Source organism: Nematolebias whitei, chromosome 3 (genome assembly GCF_014905685.2).
Source record: "Nematolebias whitei isolate Nwh7 chromosome 3, NemWhi1, whole genome shotgun sequence".
Taxonomy (NCBI): domain Eukaryota; kingdom Metazoa; phylum Chordata; class Actinopteri; order Cyprinodontiformes; family Rivulidae; genus Nematolebias; species Nematolebias whitei.
The window spans coordinates 46,289,807-46,301,712 of record NC_056500.1 but is presented as its reverse complement, the minus strand read 5'-3'; the positions used below and the strand labels follow the sequence as shown (position 1 = coordinate 46,301,712).

General features: G+C 39.5%; 1 long non-coding RNA gene across 1 annotated transcript; it reads right to left on the bottom strand.

Moving 5' to 3' along the window:
- Window positions 1-9: 9 nt before the first annotated feature.
- Window positions 10-9,709, bottom strand: LOC119408182. The gene is made up of 4 exons (XR_005186716.1): window positions 9,636-9,709; window positions 9,371-9,428; window positions 312-477; window positions 10-229 (listed from the first exon to the last, which is right to left on the bottom strand). It is a non-coding gene; the product is annotated as an uncharacterized LOC119408182 (long non-coding RNA).
- Between the last annotated feature and the right edge of the window lie 2,197 nt (window positions 9,710-11,906).

Genomic DNA, 11,906 nt, shown 5'->3' with positions numbered 1-11,906 from the left:
GGTTCAGCTTGGGGGACTGGTGTGGAAGGACCAGGTGTTGGTTCAGCCGGGGGGACTGGTGTGGAAGGACCAGGTGTTGCTGCTGATGGCTGGCACGGACTATCAGGGCAATGGAGATCCAAGTGCTTTAATATTTCAATCTTTTTTATATAAGTCTTTGAGCAGTAACAACAATGAAAGTGTTTTGCCTTTCCACCACAACCCAGTCCACAGCCATATATTATGTAGTCTATAAAGAAAAGACAAAAGTGTAATGTAAATAAAAAAATCAATAATGACTCATAATTGATAACAGACGTAGCATGACATACCTCTATGACTGATTGTTTTGAGCTTGTGACTGGCAAGATGTGTTGCTATCTTTGGATATCCAGCTGGTTTGTATAGCTCAGGGGAACAAAAGGGACACTTAAAGTGGTTTTCATGGATGCGGACAGGTCGAGGAATTTCACCTCCCTTTCGGTTCACTGTTATGTGCTGAACGAATAAAAAATAATAATTGTAAGAATATTTGAAAAGAACACAGATAATGCAGTGTTAAAAGCTTTGCTTAATGGCATAAAAAAATAAAAACAAGTCAACTTGAAATTAATTTGAAATTGACTTTAAAAATGAAGATATTTCTTATAAATTCATAATACATGATATGATTGCAAATATTTTCTTAGGTGAATCGCTTTGACACTGAAATTACACAACAACCACAAAATGTTGACAGTTTGTTTTCAATTGAGACTTATTTATATTTAATATCAACTTTATGTATTACAAACTGGATTCCAAAAAAATTGGGACACTAAAATTGTGAATAAAAAGTGAATGCAATGATGTGGAGATTGCAAATGTCAATATTTTATTAGTAATATAACATAGATGACAGATCAAAAGTTTAATCTGAGTAAATGTAACATTTTAAAGGAAAAATATGTTGATTCAAAGTTTCACAGCGTCAACAAATCCCAAAAAAGTTGGGACAAGTAGCAATAAGTGGCTGGAAAAAGGAAATTGAGCATATAACAAACAGCTGGAAGACCAATTAACACTAATTAGGTCAATTGACAACATGATTGGGTATAAAAAGAGCTTCTCAGAGTGTCAGTGTCTCTCAGAAGCCAAGATGGTAAGAGGATCACCAATTCCACCATTGTTGCGCAGAAAGATAGTGCAGCAATACCAGAATGGTGTTAGCCAGCATAAAATAGCAAAGACTTTTAAGTTATCATCATCAACCGTGCATAACATCATCAAAAGATTCAGAGAATCTGGAACAATCGCTGTGCGTAAGGGTCAAGGCCGTAAAACTCTAATGGATGCTCGTGGTCTCCGAGCCCTTACATGTCACTGCACCTCAAACAGGAATGCCACTGTCAAGAAAATAACAGAATGGGCTCAGGAATACTTCCAGAAAGCATTGTCAGTGAACACAATCCTCCGTGCCATCCGCCGTTGCCAGCTGAAACTCTACAGTGCAAAGAGGAAGCCATTTCTAAGCAAGCTCCACAAGCTCAGACGTTTGCACTGGGCCAGGGGTCATTTAAAATGGAGTGTGGCAAAATGGAAGACTGTTCTGTGGTCAGATGAGTCACGATTTGAAGTTCTTTATGGAACACTGGGACGCCATGTCATCAGGACCAGAGAGTACAAGGATAGCCCAAGTTGTTATGAACGCTCCATTCAGAAGCCTGCATCACTGATGGTATGGGGTTGCATGAGCGCTTGTGGCATGGGCAGCTTGCACATCTGGAAAGGCACCATTAATGCAGAGAACTATGTTCAGGTTCTAGAACAACATATGCTCCCATCTAGATGTCATCTCTTTCAGGAAAGATCCTGCATTTTTCAACACGATAATGCCAGACCACATTGTGCATCAATCACATCATGGCTACGTAGGAGAAGGATCCGGGTACTGAAATGGCCAGCCTGCAGTCCAGATCTTTCACCTATAGAGAACATTTGGCGCATCATAAAGAGGAAGGTGCAACAAAGAAGGCCCAAGATGATTGAACAGTTAGAGGTCTGTATTAGACATGAATGGGAGAGCATTCCTATTTCTAAACTTGAGAAACTGGTCTCCTCTGTCCCCAGACATCTGTTGAGTGTTGTAAAAAGAAGGGGGGATGCCACACAGTGGTAAAAATGGACTTGTCCCAACTTTTTGGGGATTTGTTGACGTCATGAAATTTGGAAACAACAGATTTTTCCCTTAAAATGATACATTCTCTCAGGTTAAACTTTTGATCTGTGATTTGTGTTCTATTCTGCATAAAATATTAGATGTTGGCACCTCCACATCATTGCATTCAGTTTTTATTCACAATTTGTTTAGTGTCCCAACTTTTTTGGAATCCGGTTTGTAGTTTGTCACAGCACAATTTGTCTCGGAAGCATGATTCATACTTTCAGTTCACTTGTACATGCACTAAAAGAATCACTTCTGGAGGTTTTTTTCTTCTTCTTTTCTATTTCATTGTAATCTTATAAATAGAATATTATTTAAAGAGTAACAAAAATACAGACAAAAATAGTTCAATTACATTTCACTAGACTGCCTTGATAGCTTTAACAAAAAGAAGTAACTCAAGTAAATAAAATTTATGTGCCTGTGTATAATAAAAAACGTGAAGAAAGATGAAGTAATTAATTAGTGATTCCCATAAACACATGGGATATAGTCTTGAACATTTCAATAACACTACCAGTTAATCTAATAAAATATGTGACTGTCCTAAATATAAAGGTCTTCTTTTGTCCATGATGTGTCCACCATAGGGCACATTGACAGCGTAAATACTTTAAAGTTCAATACACAATTTTGTACCATTTTATAAATTTCCAAATTATAACATTTACTCATTAAGGGAATTATCAACACAAATATGTCATTTCATAGCATTTAATATTTTAATTAATACAAATGTTATGCTGTATAGATCAAAATTTTAATATTAATCCAGAACTATTTGTTTTAGTGCATGCACAAATGAGCTAACGGTACGGATTGACTTAATTTGAAACTCCCCATGAAACCCAATTCAGAGACCACCACACAAACGATCACTAGAAATGAAATAATTGATAAAAAAGTTCAGTTATTTAAATAAATAGATAATTAAGTATTGAGCCATCAGCATAACAGTGATATTGTACAAATAAATTTAGATTTGTTATGCTAAAAAGTCTAAACATCAGCGCCTTTTGATTGTGTAATGCTAGTAATGTACCTCAACAAGATTATATATTTATATATACAGTGCCTTGCAAAAGTATTCGGACCCCTTGAACTTTTCAACCTTTTGCCACATTTCAGGCTCAAAACATAAAAGATATAAAATTTTAATTTTTTGTGAAGAATCAACAAGTGGGACACAATCGTGAAGTGGAATGAAATTTATTGGATGTGTCAAATTTTTTTAACAAATAAAAAACTGAAAAGTGGGGCGTGCAATATTATTCGGCTCCCTTGCGTTAATACTTTGTAGCGCCGCCTTTTGCTGCAGTTCCAGCTGCAAGTCTCTTGGGGTTTGTCTCTATCAGTTTTGAACATGGAGACACTGAAATTCTTGCCCATTCTTCCTGCAAAACAGCTCGAGCTCAGTGAGGTTGGATGGAGAGCGTTTGTGAACAGCAGTCTTCAGCTCTTTCCACAGATTCTCGATTGGAGTCAGGTCTGGACTTTGACTTGGACATTCCAACACGTGGATACGTTTATTTATGAACCATTCCATTGTAGATTTGGCTTTATGTTTTGGATCATCGTCTTGTTGGAAGATTTGTTATAAATGTGATTTATTTATAATTTACACAGTATATGTATGAAGTCCTTGATATTGGTAAAGTGACATATGCAATAAGGCTAGTAAAAAATATATATATCAACAGTAGTGTAATATAAACAGTAGTGTGAATATACACAGTAGTGTGAATATGCACAGTAGTGCAAATGTAAACAATAGTGTGACAATAAACAGTAGTATGAATATAAACAGTAGTGTGAATATAAACAGTAGTGTGAATATAAACAGTAGTATGAATATGAACATTACTGTAAAATATAAACAGTAGTATGAATATAAAAAGTAGTATGAATATAAACAGTAGTGTGAATATAAACAGTAGTGTGAATATACACAGTGGTGCAAATGTAAACAGTAGTGTGAATATACACAGTAGTGCAAATGTAAACAGTAGTATGAATATAAAAAGTAGTATGAATATGAATAGTATGAATATAAACAGTAGTGTGAATATAAACAGTAGAATGAATATAAACAGTAGTGTGAATATAAACAGTAGTATGAAAATAAACAGTAGTGTGAATATAAACAGTAGTATGAAAATAAACAGTAGTATGAATATAAACAGTAGTGCAAATGTAAACAGTAGTGCAAATTGAATGAGCACATGAGCGTGTGTTGAGTGTATAACCCGTTTTTTAATTATGCAGAGTTCAATGTTAAAAGTTTTTGTGTTGTGTGGAAGTGTGTGAAAGTTTTGTGTGTTAAGGCGGTGCAAGAGGGAGGGGAAGCAGAGCAGGCAAAGAGTTCAGCATCCCGACTGCCTGATGAACAGAGCTGTGTCTCAGTCTGCTAGTTCGAGCCTGGAGACTCTGCAGTCTCCTCCCTGATAGCAGCAGGCTGAAGAAGCTGTGTAGTGGGTGTGTGGGATCACCCGCCATGCAGAGGGCTTTCCGAGTGAGGCAGGTACTGTGTAAGTCATGCAGGGGAAAGAGGTGCCGACAATCTTCTCGGCTGCTCTCATGATGCGCTTGAGTGTCTTGCGGCAGGAACATGTACCAAACCACATCATGATGCAGCTGGTCAGAACACTCTCTATGGCACCCCTGTGGGTTGGAGTTCCAGCTCTTTTCAGCTTGCGGAGAAAGTAGAGGCGCTGGTGAGCCTTCTTGGCCAGTGATGCAGTGTTCCTGCTCCAGGACAGATCCTCTGAGACGTGCACCCCCAGAAACTTGGTGCTGCTCACACTCTCCACAGTAGTACCATTGATGGTCAGAGGCGCATGCTGGGCGTGCATCTTCCTGAAGTCCACAACAATCTCCTTTGTCTTATCAACGTTCAGAGAGAGATTGTTGTGTCCGCACCACAAGGCCAGGCGGCTCACCTCGTTCCTGTAGTCTGTCTCATTGTTGCTGCTGAGACCCACCACAGTCGTATCATCCGCAAACTTGACAAAGTAGTTGGAGCTGTATGATGGTGTGCAGTCGTGTGTCAGCAGGGTGAATAGAAGGGGGCTCAGCACGCATCCTTGGGGGGCCCCTGTATTCAGTGTGATGGTGCTGGATGTGTTACTACCGAGCCGTACTGCCCGGTTAGGAAGTCTAGCAGCCAGTTACACAATGAGGTGTTCAGCCCCAGACTGTCCAGTTTAAGGATGAGCTGTTGGGGGATGATGGTGTTGAATGCCGAGCTGAAGTCAATGAACAACATTCTAACATAAGAGTCCTTAGTGTCCAGATGTGTGAGGGCTGTGTGGAGAGCAGAGGACATGGCGTCGTTGGTTGAACGGTTTGACCGATATCAATCAATCAACCTTTATTTATACAGGTAAATCCCATTGAGCCTCGAGGACTCATTTACAAGAGAGACCTGATTTCAACAAAGAAAGATGACAACAATGGACAACAGCAACAACAATAAGCAGTTATAAAAACTCATACTACAGTTTTTTTTTTTTTTTTTTTTAACAAATAGGATGGCTAAAAGGAAAAAGGTAACAAAACCAAAAAAAAAAAACTGCTAGATTCCGAGACAAATGTATAAAACTAAAAACAGGAACATGTCTGCATTGGTCCCTGCCAGGAGTCCAACAGATTCTTAAAGCCACTTAGAGAGGTCAAGGTCGAGAGCTTCAAATCTTTTTGTAAGATATTCCAGGAAACAGGAGCGGAGTAGGAGAAGGCCCTTTTGCCTAGTTCAGTCCTCACTGAGGGAACACTGCAGGTAATAATGTCCTGAGAGCGCACTCCGTAGCTGCACTCACGCAGAGACATGTAGGAGGAGATGTATGAAGGCAGCAGACCAAGAAGTGATTTAAAGATGAAAATGTACCAGTGAGAGAGTCTGCGTGAAGTTAATGATGTCCAGTTAACCAGTGAATACAGGGTGCAGTGGTGGGTACGATAATCACAGCCAGTTATGAATCTTAGTGCACCATGATAGACAGCATCCAACATCTGCAGGGTTCTTGTAGGAGCGTTCATGTAAATAATATCACCAAAATCAATTGAGGGAAGGAAAGTCACAGATACAAGGCGTTTTCTAGCATTCAGGGTTAGACAGGATCTGTTTCTGAAAAAGAAACCCAGTTTAACTTTCAGTTTCTTTACCAAGTTTTCCACATGGAGCTTAAAAGAAAGATGTGAGTCGACCAAGATACCCAAATATTTATAGGAATCAACAAACTCAATGGGGACACCATTTGAGGATAAAATCGGAGGAAGAACTGCTGGGACCAACTTCCTATTTGAAAAAAGCATCCCTTTGGTTTTTTCGGCATTTAGGACAAGTTTGAGGTGAAACAAATCAGTCTGGATGATGTTAAATGCAGATTTCAGAAGCTGGAAAGACTTAGCAACTGTTTTAGCTCGACAATAAACAACTGTGTCATCAGCATAGAAATGTATGGATGCATTAGGGATGTTTTTACCTACATTATGTATGTAGATTGTAAAGAGGGTGGGTCCTAACACTGAGCCTTGTGGTACACCATTGTTGACTGTTAAATAACTGGAGGAAGTACCATTATGTTGAACACATGCACATTTGCATGATATGCAAACTGGAAGGGATCCAGGGAGGCAGGAAGGACAGATTTGATGTGTTTCATGACTAGCCGTTCGAAGCACTTCATCAGGATGGGGGTGAGTGCCACCGGACAATAGTCATTGAGGCAGGAGGGCGATGCCTTCATTGGGAGAGGGGAAGCGTTTCTGTGCAGGTGTGCCGTTACATGCCTCAAACAGAGCAAAGAAGTCCTTCAGCTCATTCAGCGTAGAGGTTGTGCTGTCACAGGTCTGTGGGGCTGGCTTGTAATTCGTGATGGTCTGTATTCTCCGCCACAGACTCCGTGTATCCTTGCTGTCACTGAAGCGATAAGCTATCTTCCTGGAATACTGCTTCTTGGCCTTTCTGATGCCCCTGGACAGGTCGTTTCTGGCTGCCCTCAGGCCCACCTGATCTCCTGCTGTGAAGGTGGCGTTCCTGGCTCTCAGGAGTCTGTAGACCTGTGCTGTCAGCCATGGCTTATGATTTGCCCAAATAGTGATGGTCTTGAGGTCAGTTACATCATCAATACACTTGGTGATGTATGAACAGACAGTATCTGAGTACTCTTGAAGACATGTGGTGTTGTTTTTGGTAGCAGCTTCTTTGAACATATTCCAACCTGTGGTGTTGAAACAGTCCTGAAGTGCTTCTGAAGAGCCCTCCAGCCACACTCGTATCTGCTTGCAGACTGGTTTAGTGACTTTAACCAGTGGTCTGTATGCTGGCATTAGCATAACACTGATGTGATCAGAGGCACCGATGTGGGGGAGGGGAAGGGCCTTGTAAGCTCCTTTCATGGTGGTGTAAACTTGGTCCAGTGTATTGTTTCCTCTTGTTGTAAAGTCTATGTGTTTGTATGTCTTTGGAAACACACTCCTAAAATCTGCATGGTTAAAATCGCCAGCCAAGATGAGAAAAGCATCAGGGTGGGTTGTCTGCTGCTCACTGATGTGCAGATACAGTTCATTTAGTGGCTCACTTGTATTTTGGTTGCTGGAGCTTGGAGGTATATAAACAGCGATGATTGTAACAGCTGTAAATTCCCTCGGTAAATAGAATGGTCGGCCTTTAATAACCATAAACTCCACTAAAAGTGAGCAGTGTTTGTAGACCACAGCAGCATCACGACACCAAACATTGTTGATATAAACACAGAGCTCCCCTGCCGCGGGTCTTACCTCCCTCAATGAGAGCAGCATGTTAGCCGCTCGAGCTGAATAGCATGGTCCGGAACATTGTTATTATGCTGTTTCCATAAACACAAAAACACAAGAGTCTCTCACAGTCTTCTGTGTTGTTCGTAGTAGGCGTATATAATCCAGTTTATTGTCCAAAGAGTGTACGCCGGCTTGTGTGGGCTAGCTGCTAGCCTAGTTCGGATACCTCTGCATTTTCCCCGCTTCTGCTTCCTGTCGCGCCGCTTATGGCGCTTCCACTGTGGGTGTGATGAAGGAGTGAGGGTCGTGATGCTACCGGCTTCAAAAGCAGGCCGCAGTCATGTAGCTCTTCTTCGAGTTCGCTGTTTATTCCTAAAAGTGTGGTTTTTCCGACATCAAGCAGGAACTTAAAGCTATACTTGCGTTTTAAGACATGTAGACATGACGAAGACGTACAAGCACATCTCGGCTCGCAGGACAAAATAACTAAAACACCATTTTGTCAGGAGAGAGAGAGAAGCCGCAGCGTGTGCGCGCGCGACCATCTTGGATCAGCCCGGGATTATTATCATTATTATTAGTGGCAGTTAAATTATTATTATTATTATTAGTGACAGTTAAATTATCATAATAATTATTACTATTAGTGGCAGTGGAATTATTATTATTATTATTATTGGCAGTTAAATTATTATTATTAAAGTCCTCCTGTGCACGCTCCCGCAGACACTATTTGGCAGCCCATTGTTTTTTGGCACAACACCGGTCCACATTTCCGGGTCCGGCCCACATTTCCAGGTTGTCAGCGGTGACGCGCAACAAATGCAACGCGTCAGTGGTGATGCATAATAGATGCGACATATATGGCAAAGCGACGTATTTATGGATTTTTCCACTTTATTAGACAAATATGGACTTATGAAATTTATAAGTCAGTGTGACGTGTCCGCCGGAAAATACGGTACACTGATCGTATATTGGATTTATTTTTGTTACAGTCAATTCAAAGGAATTAACATTGATTATCCCCCTCCATTAAATTAAAGCAATTAATTAAAATGTTCTGAAAATAAAACAAAATGCTGACATTTTATTTACTGGATGCCACTTTTGTTTTAGATTTTATAAACTTAAATTTCTTAATGCAAAGAAATAAATGAACTCTGTGTCTTTATATAAAACTATATATAAAACTCAGTCTTAAAGTGCTAACCATCTGCTACAGTAAGAAAGTGTTATTTGTCTAAAAAAGTTAAATCTGGTCCTCTGGACATTCAAAAAAACAAAAAAAACAAAGCAAATCAACAAAAAGATTTACTTTTTTTTTTTTTTTTTTGAATGTCCAGAGGACCAGATTTAACTTTTTTAGATTTTCTACCTGGATTATTGAGCATGCATCAGGATAAAGTGTTATTTGGTTAAACATACCTGCATTTTCACACAATGAGCAGAGGTAAGGTCAGTCTGGCAGAAAAACAGGCTTCTTCTGCAAGGAGGAGCATAGCGTTAATGAAATTTCCCACCATGTTTTCACATGAGCTAAACTTCTAAAGCACGACAATAACGAGAGAACGGCAGAACTACAGTGACCTACAATAAACATTGTTCAATAATATGCATAAGTGAAAACCATAATATGGTTTATAAGTACAATAAACATATTTCTTTGTCAAACATCGCAGAAACACGTTACCTCAACAATGATCCTCGTGAATTTGAGGATTACCATAAAACAGCTAGCTATGTTTGCCCTTTAGAAACGCCCATAAAACAGCTAGCCAATCAGTATTTTCCCTTGAGAAACGCCCATAAAACAGCTAGCCAATCAGTTTTTACCTTTTTAGAAACGTAAAGCAGCTAGCCAATCAGTGTTTGCCCTTTAGAAACCCCCATCAAACAGCTAGCCAATAAGTGTTTGCCTTTTTAGAAAGAATAAAACAGCTAGCCAATCAGTGTTTGCCCTTTAGAAACGCCTATTCTTTAGAATCACCCATTTTTGGTCTACAGAGAACCCTTTCTTGTTTCAACGAGGGTTTGGGTGGGTAATAGAGAAGCACTGTTTGACCAGTCCTCAAACTCTGTACTTAAATAACTGTACAACTAAACAGACAAAAATGTACTCTAGTGAAAGTAGAAGTACCACATTAACGTTTTTACTTAAATACTTAAGAATTTAAAGTAAAAGTACTTGCTGAATGTATTAACTAATGCAATGGTCTACAAAATCATTATGTGTGCCTACCGTATGTATATTTTCTGTAATACATTAATAGTGTTGAGCCATTTTCATGAACAATGCTGCAAATAATTAATGTTTTTATGCATCAGAATTTCAGGGATGACATGCAGAGTTAAATGTCATTAAGCAAAATAAGAAAGAGGAATGATTATACCTTTGTTAGTTTTTATTCAACAGCAGTAAACACATTTAAGTAAAAATTGTCTGTCTGAAAAAAGGAGCATTAGACACAACTAACAAAGGAATAGGCACTGATCATTTCCACTGACATTTCAACTCCAGTTTGTCATCAACTCTAGTTAAAATACTGTCTATTAAACCTTGTAATGGGTCAACAGTGAACAATATTTTAACTTCCTGACACCATTTTTAAAACTTGGACCCGAGTGTCGAGACATTTGGAGACATCTCTTGTCTCCTAACATCTCATGAACTGACACATTTTAATATTGCAGCAAGAATTTCTTGTTCAAGTTCAGAAGAAATTGTTTTTCAAAGATTTTTGAGTCCAGTCTGGCTCTTTTGGGAGAGAGAAGCTGTCCTGTTGTACTGAGCAGTCTTTCAATAAGGCCATGGGTGGAGCACATCTTCTGGGTGACTCTCTTGCGGTGGAATCCATTTTTGGTGTGTTAGTGGTGCTGCGGGTGCACCCAGCTCAGTGGCATATTGGCCCGGTTCTTCTTTAAGGTGGGCCTAGGTTTAGAGTTAACTCCTTTAACTCCCTTAAAGGTTTAGAGTTTACTCAGAGTTTAGCCAGAATTTAAAAAAGCTCTGTGGTGGCAGGGCTCCAGGGGTGGATGAGATCTGCCCCGAGTTCCTCAAGGCTCTGGATATTGCTGTCTTGGTTGACACTCCATTGCAACAACGCATGGACATGAAGAGTAGTGCCCCAATGACAGGGGCCTCACTCTCCTCAGCCTCCCTGGCAAGATCTATGCAGGGATATGGGTGTTGTTGAAGAGAGTCTGATTTATGTTCAAATCTCAGATTCAGGAGGAACAATGCGGGTTTTGTTCATGAAACACTGGAGGACAGCTTGGACAGCCTCTGCAAAAAAAATAATAAAATAAAAAAATTATATACAGTACAGCTTTTTTCACAAAAGTCAGCATGTGAAACATGCAAATCAACATCTGGATAACCAAGAATGGGTGTTGGAAACGAAAGTGGTTGACATTAAGGTTAAGAAACTGAAAAAAGAGCTGGTTTCTGCCATAGGACAGTGATCTGACAGTGACCAAATAAATTAAAATGACCTTAACAATCACTGAAATGGGTTTAACTCAGTCAGTTTGATGTTGTAGTTGCTGAGAGTTGTCTCTGTCACATCCTTTGAGCAAAATCTAATCTTGCCAGATCGTGACACTTCAGTATAAAAGGCTGTGAGTGAGGCACAGTCCTTCAACAAATGTTAGTTTCAGTCATGAATATGAATTAAAGGGATTTTTTTAGATGTGGAGCCTACATATGACAACAGCATAACAAAATTCTTAATATTCTGGTATGGCTTTTGGTTTTGGCATGAACCATCTGGTCATCCGTTTAAAACATTTGTGAAAGTTCAGATGGTTGTGTGAACTTAAAAACACTGTGTATCTTATGTACGCAAGAATTAAAACGTTTTTAATTCCAGGGCAAGCACACAAGAATTTTATTCCCTTCTCTGGTGTGTGGCAACTGCACAAATTATATTATTTACATGATACGCACACACACACACACAAA